General features: G+C 38.7%; 1 protein-coding gene across 2 annotated transcripts in view; it reads left to right on the top strand.

Moving 5' to 3' along the window:
* The window catches only part of LOC110258382 (uncharacterized), a 160587-nt gene that overhangs the window by 127989 nt on the left and 14224 nt on the right, over window positions 1-18374 (top strand). The window contains exons 7-9 of one of the 2 annotated variants that reach the window (XR_014818317.1): window positions 10717-11049; window positions 12042-12186; window positions 14089-14267. The gene's annotated coding sequence lies outside the window, so the exon portion shown is untranslated. The remainder of the gene's footprint in view (window positions 1-10716; window positions 11050-12041; window positions 12187-14088; window positions 14268-18374) is intronic. The other variant, XM_084980906.1, reaches the window with a different exon arrangement.

Consider the following 18374-nt stretch of genomic DNA (forward strand, 5'->3'; position numbering starts at 1 on the left):
TCACTGGAGTGGGGCATCCCCTGGGAGCTTGGGCGGGTAGCAGGGCCCTTGGAGACCCAAGAGGCTCCTCCCCAGGGCAGCCCAACTCAGAAAAACCGTCTGAGATCTTTTCCCAACTCGCCCAGTCTTGTTGCAGCTTTTCTGTGCTGCAGAGGGTGCTGCCTGGAGCTGGCAGTCCTATGCAGCTGGTCCACTAGGTCTCAGCACCCCCTGGGGGCTTGGGCGGGTAGCAGGGCCCTTGGAGACCCAAGAGGCTCCTCCCCAGGGCAGCCCGAGTCAGAAAAACCGTTTGAGATCTTTTCCCAATTCGGCCAGGCTTGTTGCAGCTTTTCTGGGCTGCAGGGGGTCCTGCTTGGAGCTGGCAGTCCTATGCAGCGGGTCCCCTAGCTCTCAGCACCCCCTGGAGGCCTGGGCGGGTAGCAAGGCCCTTGGGACCCAAGAGGCTCCTCCCCGGGGCAGCCCGTCTCAGAAAAACCGTCAGAGAATTAGGCCGATCTATTCACAGTCTGGCTAGGCTTGTTCTAGCTTTTCTGGGCTGCAGGCCTTTTCTAGGGGGCTGGTGGTGTTTGGTGCTGCTCTGCAGAAGTGTAGCCCCTCCAAAGGGCAAGCAGGCCTGTGCAGGGACAGCCCCTGTGGTGGTAGGCTTCAGGCAATTGTTGAGACCAGCCCTCCTGGATGGCAGGTTGCCCCAGGTCCAGCGAGAGCATAGGGGGTGGTGGGGGTGGGGGGGATGCACTGGGAAGCGCAGCTTTCTGCTAGCTAGCGGGCCTGTAAGCTTGCTGTGGTGTGGGGGGTATTCTATGGGGACCCACCCCTTCTTCTCTCCCCTCCCCAGCACAGGCGCAGACCAGGCTCTTCTCCCAGGTTCCCTCTGAGGCGGCTTTCCACTTCCCTGCCCTTAGAGTATTGCTCCCTTCCTCTGCGACAGCTTTGTTTTCTAGTCTCCCAGGCAGTCTCTGCCCCTTCAAATGGTTTAGAGACCTCCCAAGCAGTTTCCGCTCTGCCCCGCCCCCCTAGCCTGGGGACTAATCTCCGGAGCCGAGGTCTCGGTACCCAGCCCCCACCCAGGCATCCCCCGGCCCCCTCTCAGGGACTAACCTTCAGAGGCGAGGTCTCGGTGCCCAGCCCCCAACCAGGCGTCTCAATTTTTGGTGACTTTGCCCGTAGTTCAGATGGTCCGTTGGGTTCTTGATTGGTTTTTCCGTACTCCAACTTACTGCTACACTCTTCTCTGCATTTGGAGATTCCTCCGGTTCGTTTGATCTTTCCCCCGTGTAGGTGACTTTCCAGGGTGCGGGATCCCTTTCTCCTCCGCAGTTTCCTGGGAGCGCCCATCCCGCTCGGATTCACCTTCTCTTACTCTCCTCTTTTCTCCCGTTCTGCCCAATAATTTCACGAACTTCTTGCCGTTATTGGAGTTTAGGTTCCTCTGCCAGCGATTGGTTGCTGTTCTGTGCAAGTCATTTATTCTGTAGATGTGCTTTTTTTGTTGTGTTTGTGGGAGAGGGCGAGCGTGTCCCCCTACTCCTCCGCCATCTTGTCTATCTTTCATGGAAGTTCTATGGATAGATTTCTAAGGTATCTCCAGACTGTTCTCCATAGTGGCTGTACCAGTTTACATTGCCACCATCAGTGCAGGAGGGTTCCCTTTTCTCCACAGCCCCTCCAGCACTGTTCTTTGTGGTTTTATTAATGATGGCCATTCTGACAGGTGTGAGGTGGTATCTCATGGTAGTTTTGATTTGCATTTCTCTTATAATCAGAGATGTTGAGCATTTTTTCATGTGTTTGTTGGCCATCTGTATATACTCTTTGGAGAACAGTCTATTCAGGTCTTTACCCCATTTTTCCATTGGGTGATTGGCTTTTTTGCTCTTGGGTTGTATAAGTTGCTTATATATTCTAGAGATTAAGCCTTTGTCGGTTGCATCATTTGAAACTATTTTCTCCCATTCTGTAAGTTGTCTTTTTGTTTTCCTTTTGGTTTCCTTTGCTGTGCAAAAGCTTTTCAGTTTGATTAGGTCCCATGGGTTTATTTTTGCTCTAATTCCTATTGCTTTGTGGGACTGACCTGAGAAAACATTCATGATGTTGATGTCAGAGAGTGTTTTGCCTATGTTTTCTTCTAGGAGTTTGATGGTGTCCTGTCCTATATTTAAGTCTTTCAGCCATTTTGAGTTTATTTTTGTGCATGGTATGAGGGTGTGTTCTAGTTTCATTGCTTTGCATGCAGCTGGCCAGGTTTCCCATCAATGCTTGCTGAATAGACTTTCCTTTTCCCATTTTATGTTCTTGCCTCCCTTGTCAAAGATTAATTGACCATAGGTGTCAGGGTTTATGTCCGGGTTCTCTATTCTGTTCCATTTGTCTGTCTGTCTGTTCCTCTGGGGGCTTGGGTAGGTAGCAGGGCCACTGCAAACCCAAGAGGCTCCTCCCCAGGGCAGCCTAACTCAGAAAGATCGTCTGAGATCTTTTCCCAGCTCAGCCAAGCTTGTTGCTGCTTTTCTGGGCTGGCAGGGTGTCCTGCCTGGAGATGGCACTCCTATTCAGCAGATCCACTAGGTCTCGGCACCCCCTGGGGGCTTTGGCTGGTAGCAGGGCCGCTGAAAACCCAAGAGGCTCCTCCCCGGGGCAGCCTGACACAGAAAAACCGTCCAAGAATTAGGCAGATATATTCACAGCCTGGCTAGGCTTGTTCTAGCTTTTCTGGGCTGGAGGCCTTTTCTTGGGAGCTGGTGGTGTTTGGTGCTGCTCTGCAGAAGTGTAGCCCCTCCAAAGGGCAAGCAGGCCTGTGCAAGGATAGCCCCTGCAGTGGTAGGCTTCAGGCAGTTGTTGAGGCCAGCCCTCCTGGATGGCAGGCACCCCAGGTCCGAGAGAGCGTAGAGGGTGGCGGGGGTGGGAGGAGGGGATGCACTGGGAAGCACAGCTTTCTGCTAGCTAGTGGGCCTGTAAGCTTGCTGTGGCATGGGGACTATTCTATGGGGACCCACCCCTTGTCTCCCCTCCCCAGCACGGGCGCAGACCAGGCTCTTCTCCCAGGTTCCCTCTGATGCGGTTTTCCACTTCCCCACCCCTAGAGTATTGCTCCCTTCCCCTGTGACAGCTTTGCTTTCCAGTCTCCCAGGCAGCCTCTGCCCAGTCAAACTTGAGAGACCGGTTTCTAGACCTCCCAAGCAGTCTCTGCTCCGCCCCGCCCCCCAGCCCATTCTTGGGGACTAACCTCTGGACCTGAGGTCTCGGTGCCCAGCCCCCACCCAGGCATCTCAATTTTTGGTGACTTTGCCCGTAGTTCAGATGGTCTCTTCTGTTCTTGATCAGCTTTTCATTACTCCAGCTTACTGCTACACTCTTCTCTGCATCTGGAGATTCCTCCGGTTCGTTTGATCTTTCCCCCGAGTAGGTGACTTTCCAGGATGTGGGATCCCTTTCTCCTCCGCAGTTCCCTTTCAGGAGCGCCCGTCCAGCTCGGATTCACCTTCTCTCACTCTCCTCTTTTCTCCCGATGTGCCCAGTAATGTCACGAACTTCTTGCCGTTATTGGAGTTTAGGTTCCTCTGCCAGCGATTGGTTGCTGTTTGTGCGAGTTATTTATTCTGTAGATGTGCTTTTTTTGTTGTGTTTGTGGGAGAGGGCGAGCGTGTCCCCATACTCCTCCGCCATCTTGTCCTCCCGTATCAGATTTTTCTTATTCTTTAGCTCACCTTTAGTCCTTTACCCTAAGGAATAATCATACTTTGCATCTCTGCAGAAAGTTTTGTAGCAACCTAAGACTGTAAAATAAGACTTTGGCTAAAAAATGGTCTGTATCAATAAAACTGGAATTTATGTAGTGATGTATAATGATATTTTAGAAAATAATGTCAGGTTCATGATGCATTGTTATGGAAAAACAAAGGTTACAATAAAACACTATGTAAAGCAAGACCTGTTATTTTAAACATACAAATCAGAAAATAGAGGCTAGCATACAGAGAAGACTAGAAAGAAATTTAGCAAAATATTAATAGTGATTATCTATGGGTAGTGGATTTCCTAGTATTTTTTTTGTTTTTTTTTTCCCTGTGCAACTAGATATTCCAAATGAACATTATGTTATCATTATAATTAATAAATTATTTAAAAATGCTGCCTTGAACATTGATAATATTTAGTTGTGACATTGTTATTTTACTGTTAGCTTATTTAATATTCTCCTGTATCTTTTGGCTCCTAAAGGAACTCTTCCTTGAGAAAGTTAATTGAACTATTAGGTATGTAAACTTAGTATCTCAGGCTGTGTATAACTTCAGTTCAGGTCCTTTATATTGGTGGGTAAATTTAACCTTTGATAGACTTATCTATTGTCTTACTCAAAGTAGTTTCTTCAATAAAATTAGAATTTTCTATTTTACTTTAACCGATCATTTGGGAACTAGAGTAAAGTAATCCTTACTGAAATTATCTGTAATTTTACTTTTCTAAAAGGAGTTGAATAAAGTCACTACTCAACTGGCTCAGGTCACTACACATTTGCAGGATAAGCAAGAATATGGCAGTCAGGTGAAAAGTCATCTTAAAGAATATAAAGAGAAACATCTCTCTTTAGAACAGAAAACTGAAGAATTAGAAGGTCAAATTAAGCTTTGTATAAAAGAAACTGAATTTCGCCATATTTTCTGTTCCTGTAGCAATGTAATTGATGACTCAGATGGAATCTAAGATTTCAAACTTTCAAACAAAGGTTAAGCTGTGATGTAAAAGTTTTAAAAATTAAAAAAAAAAAGAAAGATTTCTCATCATGGCGCAGGGGTTAACGAATCCGACGAGGAACCAAGAGGTTGCGGGTTCGGTCCCTGCCCTTGCTCAGTGGTTAAGGATCCGGCGTTGCCATGAGTTGTGGTGTAGGTCACAGATGCAGCTCGGATTCCATGCTGCTGTGGCTCTGGCGTACGTAGGCCAGCAGCTACAGCTCCGATCAGACCCCTAGCGTGGGAACCTCCATATGCCGCGGGAGCTGCCCAAGAAATAGCAAAGAGACAAAAATAAATTAAATAAATAAATAAATAAATAAATAAATATAAATGGAGTTCCCATCGTGGCGCAGCAGAAATGAGTCCAACTAGGAACTATGAAGTTTCAGGTTCAATCCCTGGCCTTGCTCAGTGGGTTAAGGATCTGGCGTTGCCATGAGCTGTGGCGTAGGTTGCAGATTTGGCTTAGATTTGATGTTGCTGTAGGCTGTGACATTGCTAGGTGTAGGCTATAGCTCTGATTTGACCCCTAGCCTGGGAACCAAAAAAAATTACCTGTGATTTTTCTTGTTTGGTTTTTGAATTCCATCTTTACTTTTAACTTCTTTGTTAAAGGAGGGCTTTTGCAAATAGCAGTTAACATATATACTGGTTCCATGGTATGTGTAAATATTTCAGAGAGACAGCCAACCAGGGATCTACTCTGTAATTATGAGGAACTTATTTTTTGTTTTGCTATATCATTCCTGTCTCTTTCCCTCTTTATTCCAGTATAATACTCAGGGATGGCATATTTCTTCCTATTTTAAACTTTACATTTATACTCCTTGGGTTTTGTTTCTAATTTAATATTATTTAAATTTATTATAATTTACACTATGGTAAACTTCTTTCTTTAATACAACTCCAGATGAAAGTTTGGAGCTAAAGAGATTAAGTGGCTACACATATGAGAGAAGGATTTGACCTGAGTCCCTTGTCCTTTAAATTAAAACTGCTGTAAGTTAAAAATTTCTCAAGTTACTATATATATAAGTTATACCTCCACTGTCAGATAAAGCACTTCTGTACAACTGTAGAATCCTGGGCTTTGAATTTGTATACATCCACATCCACATCAGTATAACGTGGAAGAAGAAAATTACATTTTCAGATCTTCTCTGCATTCCTTTTTTTATTTTCTTTATGGTCAATAACATGGCATGACAAATTACTCGACATAATGGTTGAAAAAAACAAAAAACTAATTTTTTAGATGAAGGCATCTCATGAGAAGTCTATTTAAGTATCTTTTAAAAGTAGTTATTTAGAACCAATAATATTTATTGTAACCTATCACAACATTGGATATTAGATATTTTTTCTAATCATTGTTTTAGGACGTATTCCATCTGTTACATAGAATTAACATAGTTACATTGAGTGTCAAATATAAGCATTGAGTAAGAAATACAGGTACCTAGATTGGCTTATAAAATATTTAGGGCACAAAATTTTTTACTGCTATACAAGAAAATGCCTTGCTCATAGATTTTTGAACTATGTACTTAACAGTTTGACTTTTTTTGGCTTCACCTATGGAATGTGGAAGGGTCTCAGCCAGGGATCAAACTTGCACCACCGCAGCAACCTGAGCTGCAGCAGTGACAATGCCGGATCCTTAATCTGCTGAGCCATTAGGGAACTCCTGACTTTTGTGAATTTGTAAAAGTACCCACAGTTATATCTACATGAATGAGACAAAAATCACACTGTGAAGAACAATGATCTCTAGATGAAGAGATTAAAGAAGCAAAATCAGAAGTTTAATTGGTTTTATGTTTAGGGTCAATAGGTGTTAATGAGAAGGATGACATGACAACTGCATTTTAGTTGTGAATAGTTCTAATTATGTCAGTATTATTAACTGTGATTATAAAGGAGTACATATTTTAAGTGGGCCCATGTGTGAACCTGTTACTTAGTTTTTTCGGACTTTAGTTAATAAATTTTACGCAGGTAACAAATATAATTATTTTAAGTTTTTCTCTTAGAGTTAATTTTGAAAATTAAAAACTCAGTGACTGCTTCTCCTATAGGAAGCCTGCTGCTAGGTTTTCTTAAATATTCCATGATAAATGGCAGCTTTATTCAGTGAAAGCTTCAGAGTGTATTTTTTATTATAACAGATATTTTTGGCTATTTTTGTGTGCTATGTCAACACCAGTTTGAATGTAAACAAAAGTGTTATAATGTTATAATAGATAATTGACATTAAAGTTGTTATTATATTTCTTCAATAGAAATTGGAGGCTGATTCACTTGAAGTTAAAGCAAGCAAGGAGCAAGCTTTGCAGGATCTACAACAGCAAAGACAACTGAACACAGATTTAGAGCTTAGAGCTACAGAATTGAGTAAACAAGTTGAAATGGAGAAAGAAACATAAGCTTAATGACTTAAGGGGGAGCATTGTAAACTAAGAATTAACATATTTTTAAGATTTCAATTTTATCATCACATCTTTAAGGATTTACTTGATTCTATAAACTGCTTATATTAATATGAATAAAAATAAATCCATATAATATGGTTAAATAGGAGGGCTTGTTACCAGTCACATTTCAGCAGACTTTGTCTTTAAATGCCAAATATTCCATTCCGACTGTGTTGACGGACTTGATCTGTGGCAAGAGCATGAAGATTTTTGACTCTCAGTAGTAAAGATGGAAGTTGGGTGCGTGGGAAAGTTACCTTTCAGAGAAATGAAATAAAACCCATCAATAATTAAGTTGTTTTACACCTTCATGGTTGCATCCTTGTTTTGGGAGGGATGACAAAATTTTTTTGTTCTCATATCTAGTACATTGGGTCCTGATACTGTGAATTTGAGGATATACAGGTGCAAATGGCATTTCTTCTCACTGATAACATCATAGTTTCCAGTGCTGACGTTTGGAGAGTACACCTGATCCTTTGTATCACCCACTAACTTGGTTGTCACCTCTGGAAGCCAGTCATGTGTCTTTGAAGGTGACCTCTGAGTTGCTTCTTGTTCTCTTTCCCAAGGACACTTATGGGATCAGTGGTTCTTTCCACTTCTACTAAGGTTTTTTTTGTTTGTTTTTTTGTTTTTTCCCTTTATACTTTATGTGAACATTTCCTATGTTGGGTCCTGCCTTTCTAGAGTACTACCTAAGAAAGGCAAGCTAGGTAAACATATCTAGAGTTTGACTAAACCCTCAACCTTGGTTGAAAGGCTCAGCCCACATAACAGGGCACAGGGCCCCCCTTTCTCAATGGCCACTGATGCTATTCAAGCCCACCAACTTCCATCTTATATTTTCATTTCTCTGCAGTTTAATATATTTTCAAATATCTTTTGTGATTTCTTCTTTGATCATGGTTAGTTAGAAGTATTTTGTTTACTTGTCAAATATTTGGGATTCTTGTAGATATCTTACTGTTACTGGTTTCTCATTTAATTCCACTGAGGTCAGAGAACATACTCAGACTTTTCAAACTGTTTTATTTAGGGCCCAGTATATGGCGTATCTTGGTTAATTTTCCATGGGTACACATATGTGTTGTTGGGTAAAGTATTCCATAAATATCAATTAGGTTGAGGTAGTTGATAATATTGTTCTAATCTTCCATATCCTTGCCATATTTTCCCCTCTGGTCATTTCTATCAGTTTCTGAGAAAGGGGTGTTAAGGTTTCCCAGATCATGTGTGTTTTTGTTTTCATTTTGATTTGTTTTGTTTTTTTATTACTAAGTGACTTTAAAAAAACAGCTAAGTTTTGCAGTCACTATGAAGGCCTTTATTTCTATTGCTGTCTTTGATTCACATAGTCATATGATTTTATAATAATTATTTGTGGGAAAGTTAAATAGCATAGTGAATAAATATATCAAGTCCTAATTTCAAGGTTGCTTGACATGGATTTTAATTATATTAAAATGTTAAAGTAATAATTAGTACAATGACTTTTCTGTTTAGACCTTTAAAAATCAGTGCGGTACAGGATCCTATGAATGTAGTTCACTTTTCTAGCTACTTTTTAGAAAGTAAAAGTAAGTTTCTGGGACTAAAAGTTAGAAATTTTCAAGGTATATGTGCAGCTCTGGTATTGTATTAATACCTAACTTCAATTATGTGGCTGATATAGCTTTTAATAATCTCTCTTTAACATATTGTTCAATTTATAGTAAGTACATTGATGGTAAAATACACTAGAAAGAGGATATATTCTAGAAATACTACTTTGCATCTGGTTTTATTTTCTCTTTAGAAACTTGTTGATCTTTAATATGTGCTTTTCCTTTGATATGCATATAAACATAATTGTATTCATTTTATGAAAAGAGAAGTCTTTAACTCTTACAGCAATATGTTCATTTCCTTATTCTTATAAATTTTTACTGATTTAGCTACAGAAAGCATTTTTTAAGGGTCAAATAATAACAAATCTCTTACATAATCTGCTAGGTTCTAAGATTACAATAAATCTTTTGTCCTTCCTCTATCTGAAATGAGATATTCTTCTATTTTTTTCCTACTTACCTTATGTGTTTTGAAGTTTAAGTCGTTTCAAAGATATAGTGTGTTTTATGTTTTCAAGGAAGGAGGCAAATTTCTGTATGCTCAGGGGCTAATAGGTTCTTTAGAGTACAGGGAAAACTTTTCTGGCTGTCATAGGCTAGGTTTGCTCTATGCACAGTTTTCTTTGGGGATTAAGTCAGGGGCGTTAGATGGTCTTGACTTTACCACTAATTTATTTACTTGAGGTAAATCTTCTTTATCTGTTAAATAGGCAGAACAGATGTTCTACGGCATTTTTTTGGTTGTGTGGTTTTATTATTTTTTGACTAAATTTTTTTTGCTTTTTTTAAAAAAAAATTACAGTTAATTTATAATGTTGTACCAACTTCTGCTGTACAGAAAAGTGACCCAGTCATATACATGTATATATACATACACACACACACACATATATACATATTACTTTTCTTATATTATCTTCCAAGATATAGTTCCCTGAGACTTGATATAGTTCCTGTGTTATACAATAGGACCTCATTGCTTATCCATTCTAAATGTAATAGTTTGCTTCTACTAACCTCAAACTCCCAGTCTGTCCCATTTCCCCTTGGCAACCACAAATCTGTAAGTCTGGGAGTCTGTTACTCTTTTGTAGATAGATTTTTTTGAGGGGGGAGGGGCTGCCCATGGAGCTGCTGGGCCAGAGATCAGATTTAAGCTGCAGATGAGACCTATGCCTCAGCTGCACCAATGCTGGATCCTTTAACCCACTGTGCTGGGCCAAGGATTGAACCTGCATCCTACCAATTCCATTGCGCCACAGTGGGAACTCCTGTGCCGTATTTCAGATTCTGCGTTTAAATGAAATAGGGTATTTGTCTTCCTCTTTTTTCTTAATTTCACTTGGTATGAGAATCTCTTGTTCCATACGTGTTGCTACAAATGGCATTACTTCATTCATTTTTATGGCTGAGTAGTATTCCATTGTATATATGTACCGTATCTTCTTAATCCATTAATCTGTAGATGGACATTTAAGTTGTTTCCATGTCATGGCTATCGTGAATAGTGCTGCAGTGAACATGGGAGTGCGTTTATCTTTTTGAATGAAAGTTTTGTCTCGATATATGGCCAGGAATAGGACTGCTCGGTCATATGGTAGTTCTGTATTTAGTTTTCTGAGGAATCTCCATATTATTGAACCTCCATGGTGGTTGTACCAATTTACATTCTCAACAACAGTGTAGGAAGGTGCCCTTTTCTCCACACCCTCTCCAGCCTTTGCTATTTGTAGACTTACTAATGATGGCCATTCTGACTGGTGTGAGGTGGTACTGGCTTGATAAATTAAATTATTATTTTTACTTCTTAAGGATACAAAAAAGTTTAAAAAAATAATAATTTATTTTGAATGGTAAATTAAAGGTGATAAATTATGCATTATTAAATTTTTTCTTAAATAGCATATCCAGTACAAAGTTGGATCTACAGAAGAAATCTGAAGCACTTGAAAATATTAAGCAAGTGCTTACCAAGCAAGAAGAAGGAAATAAAAATCCTTAAACAAGAAAATAGAAAATTTAAGTCAAAATGCAAAAATGCAGCAGAAAGAATTGAATAACAAAATTCAAGCAGCAGTGACAGAACTACACAAAGTGAAGATGGAGAAAGAAACTCTAGTAACAGAGCTTTCTGGAGCAAAAGAGGAATGATCAAAAGTTTCTGATTCTTTGAAGAACTCCAGAAGTGAATTTGAAAAGGAAAGTCAGAAGGGAAAAGCTGCTATATTAGATATGGTTAGTTGTTTATATTTACTTTTTTTTTAAGCAGAAGTGATAATATTTAAAATGTACTGATTCTTCTGCCTAATTCATATTTGACATTTTCTTTTTTGCTTTATAGGGCCACACCCATGGCATGTGAAAATTCCCACAGGAGGGGTTGGATTGGAGCCACAGCTGCAGGCCTACAACACAGCCACAGCAATGTGGGATCTGAGCTGCATCTGTGACCTACACAACAGCTCATGGCAATGCCAGATCCTTAACCCCAGGCAAAGGCGAGGGATCAAACCCATACCGTCATGGTTACTAGTTGGATTCATTTCTGCCAAGCCACAATGGAAACTCCTAAAAAAAAGATTTTCATGTTACTTTTATGTTCCTTTCTCTTTGGAGAAAACATCTATCTGTACACATTCCCTCTTAAAGTATATGTGATTATTTTTATTTATCATTTCAACACTTTCTTTTTAAGAATTTCCTTGCTTCCTTTTTTTTGAAGCATATTATTCTACGTTTAAAATAGCATAATTTGGAATTACCTGGTGGCTCAGGGAGTTAAGGATCCAGCATTGTCATTGCTGTGGCTTGGGTCATTGCCGTGGTGTGCATGGGTTTGATCCCTGGCCAGAGAACTTTTGTACGCCACAGATGTGATCAAAAAAACCAAACAGTATCCACAACCACATAAGTTAATTAATTTAATTAATTCTGTGACAAAAAATGTGGCTTCCAAACCAGAGTTTTCTAAAATCTTGTCCAAATACTATCTAAATTATTTATTGTGACTCTTGGTTGATGATTGAAACACTTAGCCTTTTCCTGTTCCTCCTTCCTTACTGCTATAATACTTGCCTGTTTTTATTAATGAAATGGGATTGTTTTGTCCCATCTTCAATGATCAGCAATTCTGGTTTATTTCCTTCTAAGGACCTTATAAGCTTGTAAACCAAAAGTCTTATTTTACTACAGATATTTTCGGCATAATATAGTTTCCATTTTTTTAGGAGAAAACCTGCAAAGATTTAAAGCATCACCTTCAAGTACAGATAGAATGCACACATAAGGAACAGAATGACCTGAAAAACTCACTTGAAAAAGAGGAGCTAAGATTTTCTTTTTCTGTAACAAAATATGTTATAGCATAATAAGGTATTTATATTTTCAAAATATTTTCAGTGATAATTAGGTCAAAAGAAGGTTTATTTCATTTGTATTCTACCCACTACTAAAAAGATTTAACCTAGTTTTTGATAAGAGGCCTAAAATAAAAGTAGTTAATTAAAGATGGAAAATTGAGTAATCTAACTATAGAGTTATAATTAGATAATCTAGATTAAGGAAGACTACTATGGATAAAAAAAAAGTCTTGATAGGCTTTCCATAGAAATGAAATTTTAAGGGCAATTTCATGGACACTGATATTAATATATTTGATAATGTTTGTTTAACAATGAAGAGATTTGTTGGCGTTCCTGTCATGGCTCAATGGTTAACAAACCCGACTAGTGTCTATGAGGATGCAGGTTTGATCCCTGGCCTCGCTTCGTGGGTTAAGGATCCAGCGTTGCCATGAGCTGTGGTGTAGGTTGCAGATACAGCTTGGATCTGCTGTTGCTGTAGCTGTGGTGGAGACAGGCATTTACAGCTCCGATTTGACCCCTAGCCTGGGAATCTCCATGTGCCATAAGTGCGGCCCTAAAAAGACAAAAAAAAAAGATTTTCTGTGGTTAATACTTCTGTTGTTCTCCATCAAAAGAAGCAAGAGTATAATATACATTAAGCGAGTATAATAATATGTTGCTATTTTTTCTGAAGGCATACCTCCAGCAGCCAGAGTCCAGGCATGTAGCTTTCTAGAGATCTGATTTGATAAAGTAGTGAAACCTGGTCCTGACACATCTGTAGTGTTGTGTTCTGGTTGTTGATTGAAAGAAGACACCTGTGTTTTAGATGCCAACATGTAACTGGCAAAATTATGGTGGTTTAGTGTATAAGTTCTGAATCCAGATTGTCCAGATTTATATCCTGGTTGTGCCACTTAATAGCTATGCTGTCTTGCCTTGTCTTAGGCTGACAACTTGATCTCTCTGTGTTCCAGTTTTCTCAGTAGAAGATAAGGCTAATAAGAGAATGTTCACTATAGAATTATTTTGAGAAATAAATTGGTTAATATATTTCAAAGTGCTTAGAAAACCAACTTAACAAAATAAATGGTCAAATGTTAGCTATTACTTTGTCATTGGTTATCATAACCAGTGGTACTTGTTAATCATTATTGTTATACTGCCTGATTCCTGCTTTGCACAAAATATTTCCCTTTGTGTTGGAGATAAGCTGAAGCACTGAATTTTTTTCAAAAGTTACTCAGAATACGGTCAAATTGCTCAAATTATGTTCATAGTGAAATATGCATAAAACATGAAACATGACCTTAGCTAGAAATGTCGGAGAATGTGTAGTTCTCCTTGGCCACAGAGGAACCTCTCTTAGCTTCTATATGATGTCTAATTTTGAACAGAACTATATCCTAGTAGATTGTAAAAAGAAGGTATTAACAAAATATTCCTCAGATCTCTAAATGACAAATTGTGTGCGGTATAGTTTAGTTTCATCAAATACTAAACATATTTGCCAAAATTATTTTGGTTTTATTGCAGTTAATATGAAGCTATCCTTTCTGATTGTGGCTAATGGGCTCAGGTAGCATGTGAATATCCTTGAAAGGCAGTAGACATTTCAGCAATCTAGAGATTAATGCTGTTTTTCCCTATGTTATGATGCAAAGGAATAGTCCATTTCCAAGCTCTATCCAAATATATAAGTTAAAAAGGAAAGGAGGATTAAACAAATATTGAAGATTAATTCAGCATGCCAGCTAATAGTGAATAGTGTCAGTTATGAAAGCTCTGTGAGGACAGGGATTTTTCTTTTGTGGTTTACTAGTGGATTGTTTATGGCCATCAGACCCAGTAGTTTCTACTTAGAGTAGTGCTTAGCTTGAAGTAGGGTGAATGGATAAAAGAATGCTAAACAGATTTTATTTTCTTTTAGACTTCTCATCAGTTGAAATTGGAGTGCAATTCAATGCAGGGACAACTAATGCAGGCCCAGAAGAGTTTAAAACAAAAGGAAAAAGAAGAACAACGACTTCAGGGTAACAGAAATGAGTTAAAGCAACTGACTGAACAGAAGAAAAAGCAAATTGAAACACTCCAAGGAGAGATTAAAAGGTAGTGATATTTGTTTTCTTTTTATGGGAAGATGGTGATATTTGTTTTCTTTTTATGGGAAGCAAAATTGTGCATTGAAAATAGTAACATGATAATTAACACAGATGAGGTGCAACAAAGAAAAATTTATACATGCTCAAATTTTTTGAAATTAAAATACACAACTGTACTTCTATGATTGACTAAGTCCAGATTTCCATTCACTATAATCATGTTGTTCGATAATTCTTATAACACTAATCATTTGTTTGATAGACAAAACTTTTTGTAAAATAAGATACAACAACATTGAGAAAAATTTATCAACATTTCTAGTGTATTAGAAAATTTTAAAGGAGTTTAGCAATAAATTATTCTTATTAAGGGAAATAATCAAGATAAAAAATCACAATGTGAGATATATTTATATCTACTATAACGTATATAATATAGGTTTCATATGGTTATAATTGTTTGATACTTTTAAGTTAAATCATAATGGTTTTTATTTCCAAACCTATGATAAGTTATTATTAAGCATCTGTTCTTCATTCTTAAATATGTTTTAATATTTGTCCAGACCAAGAGTTGATAAAAGTGGAATGAACTTAGTGTTTGAACAAAATGAGGTTTTCCTCATGGTTGTTCTATATTAATTCATGCAGGGAGAAGGGAGATATAAAATCCTTAATATGTAGAACCAAATACTTCATAGCATTAAGAGCTGGCTTGTCATATTACTAGAGGAAAAAAAATAACCCCACAAATACATTCTTCTATGTTGACCTCTGTTTTACAACCATTATTATGGCTGCTTTACAAAAGAGTAATTTTCTAATGACCCTTTGTTCTTTTTTTGTGTGTTATCATATGTAATCAGAAGTCAGGATATAATTATCACAATATGTATTTTGGTTTATGATTTGATATCTTGAGTTCATTTGTTTTTTCAAAATCCATTAGCCTCAAGAGTTCCCATTGTGACTCAGGGGTTAAAGAATCTGACTAGGAACCATGAGGTTTCAAGTTCGATCCCTGGCCTTGCTCAGTGGGTTAAGGATCTGGCAGTTGTGGTGAGCTATGGTGTAGGTTGTAGACGAGGCTCAGATCTGGCATGGCTGTGGCTGTGGCATAGGCTGGCAGTTGCAGCTCCGATTAGACCCCTAGTCTGGGAACCTCAATATGCCTTGGGTGCAGTGCTAGAAAAAGACAAAAACAAACAAACTAAAGAAATCCATTAGTCTCATATTAAAGTATTCCTTAGATCATTTTTATAGCACCTGATTTAATAAGTAAAAAGTCTTAACAACTATTAGCACATTTTCTTTTTTTTAAATTACTAGCTACAACAAGATTTCTTCCAGATTTATGGTTAATGTATATTTCTTCTACTTTGCATGGCTTTACTAGATACCACCTTAAGGATTATGAGATTTAGAGGAAGTGTTGTTATCAGTAGTTGTCTTACATGGGTCTGTTAAAACAAATATACCATAGACTAGGTGGCTTAAAACAATAAGCATTGATTTCTCAGAGTTCTGGAGACTGGGAAACTTAGAATAAAGGTACTTGGCATAGCTAGTGTCTGATGAGGGTCCACTCTGGCTTGTAGACAGCTGTATCCTTATATGACTGAGAACAGTTATCTCATTCCTTCTTAGAAGGGCACTAATCCCATTCACACGGATTCCACCCCCATCATCTAATGATCTCCCAAAGATCCACTTCTACATACCATTACATTGGGGATCTAGGCTTAAACGTGCATTTTGGAGACATTCATTCACAGTAAGTAGTTCACTTATGCTAGTGCATGGATGCCAGAAAAAGGGACACAATTTTTAACCCTGAGGGAGTGCTGGGTGGATATCCAGTCTCTAAATTAGTTTTGGAATTTGGAGTAACTAGAGAATCATTGAGAGGCAAGAGTAGTTTGGCTTTATTGAGGAGCAGCATAATATCCTGGAAAGAAGGTAAATTTTAGAGTCAGGCAGATCTGAATTTAAATTTCATGTTATACATATTAGGTTTATGGTCACAGGGAAGTGATTCATCTTTCTGAATTAATATAATGGGGTCATAGAGTTGTTGTCTACTCTGCCAGTGTCATGTTGCAAACAAAATAGTTGTGGGATAGTATATGGAAGTAGGCAAACTGTGATCCAAGACTGTCAGTGCGCACGGCAAACCACACAGTGATGGTCTGTGGAAACTTATTAGTGGGCCACAGGGAAATAGGAAAAACAGGGATAAAGTTTAGGGTATAGATGTGTATGTGTACATACACTATATATAAGACACACATGCATATACTTCCTTTTTTTTAATGTGATTGTTTGGGAACCACTGAACAAGGATCCAGCACGGCTGTAAGTTATCGGTTCCTACAGCAACTTTATTTGAAACCTAATGTGGGAATACAGATTGAATAGGATATGGCCCCTATTCTTAAGTAGCTTATAATTTAATGAGGAAGCTGGTATGTAAGGACAAAGAAAATTGTAATAAAAAAAGAGAAAAAAATAGAGCTCAGTAGAAGTTTTGGCTGGCTTTTTAGAGGAGCTGGCATTTCAACTGGATCTTTAAAGATGATTATAATTTTGAAAAGTTAAAAAAAGGAAGAAGGAGTTCCCATTGTGGCTAAGTGGTAACGCACCTGACCAGTACCCATGAGAATTCAGGTTTGATCCCTGGCCCTGCTCAGTGGGTTAAGGATCCAGCATTGCCAGAAGCTGTGGCACAGATGCGGCTTGCATCTGGTGTTGCCATGCCTGTGGTGTAGGCTGGCAGCCTCAGCTCCGAATTGTCCCTTAGCCTGGGAACTTCTATATGCCATGGGTTCTGCCCTAAATAAATGAAGAAAGCAGATATTTCAAGGAGGAAGCAATACTAGCAAAGTTTTTGAAACTTAAAAAGATGTCATTATAGGAGGTTCGCTATTGGAATACATGGTAAGTGGAGAAGTGAGGGGAGATAAGGCTACAGAATTGGGTGAAGTAAGATCAGAGTAGATGGATAACTGTTTCTACATTAAATACTTGATATTGGAAGGTTAAAGGTTTTTAAGAAGGGGGAAATGTGATCAGACCTGTTTTAGTACAAAAACTGATCACTGTGTGAAGGGTAAATTGCAAATGACGGACCCTCCAGTATTCTCCTTTGGAATGTTGGATTTAATTCCGTTAAAATAATCATCAAACTGTTACATTGATCTGTTGTTTTTTTTTAACCTACCCAGTAATAAATTTGAATTTCCAAAATCAGAGAACTGTGTTTTCTAACAAATAAGCTATCAGTGATTTAAAAAGAATGAATGGATGAATCAATGAATGAGCCTGTCATTTGGAGTTGATAAAATGAAGGTCCAAATATAAGCCCCAGAGGGCAATGATGATCATTGTTAAGACTTTGTAGAGTACTTTGGTGAATAAAGAGAAAGAAATCTGGATTTGTGGGGGGGTGATGTTAAAGTAGTAGTCTACCAAAAAAAAATGCAGTATAGTCTTCAACATGAAAAATGATGTCATAATGAAGAATCATTGGAGGGGATATGGGATGTTATCTGATAATGTATGGGTGATCAATGCCCTTCCCCCCCTTAGGCATCCCCTTCCCCACCATCTCCCAGCAATCTGCTTCCTAACTCAGTTGCACCTATCTCTTTTTATTTTTTTTTTTTTTTGGCTGCACCCATGGCACTCAGAAGTTCCTGGGCCAGGCACTGAATCTGAGCTGCAGCTGCAACCTATGCCACAGCTGTGGCAATGCGAGATTGCTTCACCCACAGCAGCACAGTGGGACTCCTCTATCTCCTTTTCTTATTTCCCAACTTCCATAATCTTTGTCCAGGTTTTGTCTTATATGGACTATTATAAGATCCTCTTAGTGGAGTTTTGGGCTCTATTTGTCCACTTCCCATCTATTTGTCATTCATTCATTCAAGAAATATTACTAGGTATGTATTTTATGCCATGGGCACATTTCTGGGTGTTGGAGATGTGGCTGTGAGCATACAAGTAACCTGTTCTCATGGATTTACACCTTCTTGAGGGGGGAAGAGGCTTCACAAAAGACAGTGATGGATTTAGCCCTGCTAAAAGGCTGGGTGATCAAAGAAGCTTCTCTGAA

The sequence above is a fragment of the Sus scrofa genome, chromosome 10 (genome assembly GCF_054392235.1).
Source record: "Sus scrofa isolate SSC_HxYL_T2T_F1_AM1 chromosome 10, Sscrofa_HxYL_maternal_Yorkshire_Landrace_v2.0, whole genome shotgun sequence".
Lineage (NCBI taxonomy): Eukaryota > Metazoa > Chordata > Mammalia > Artiodactyla > Suidae > Sus > Sus scrofa.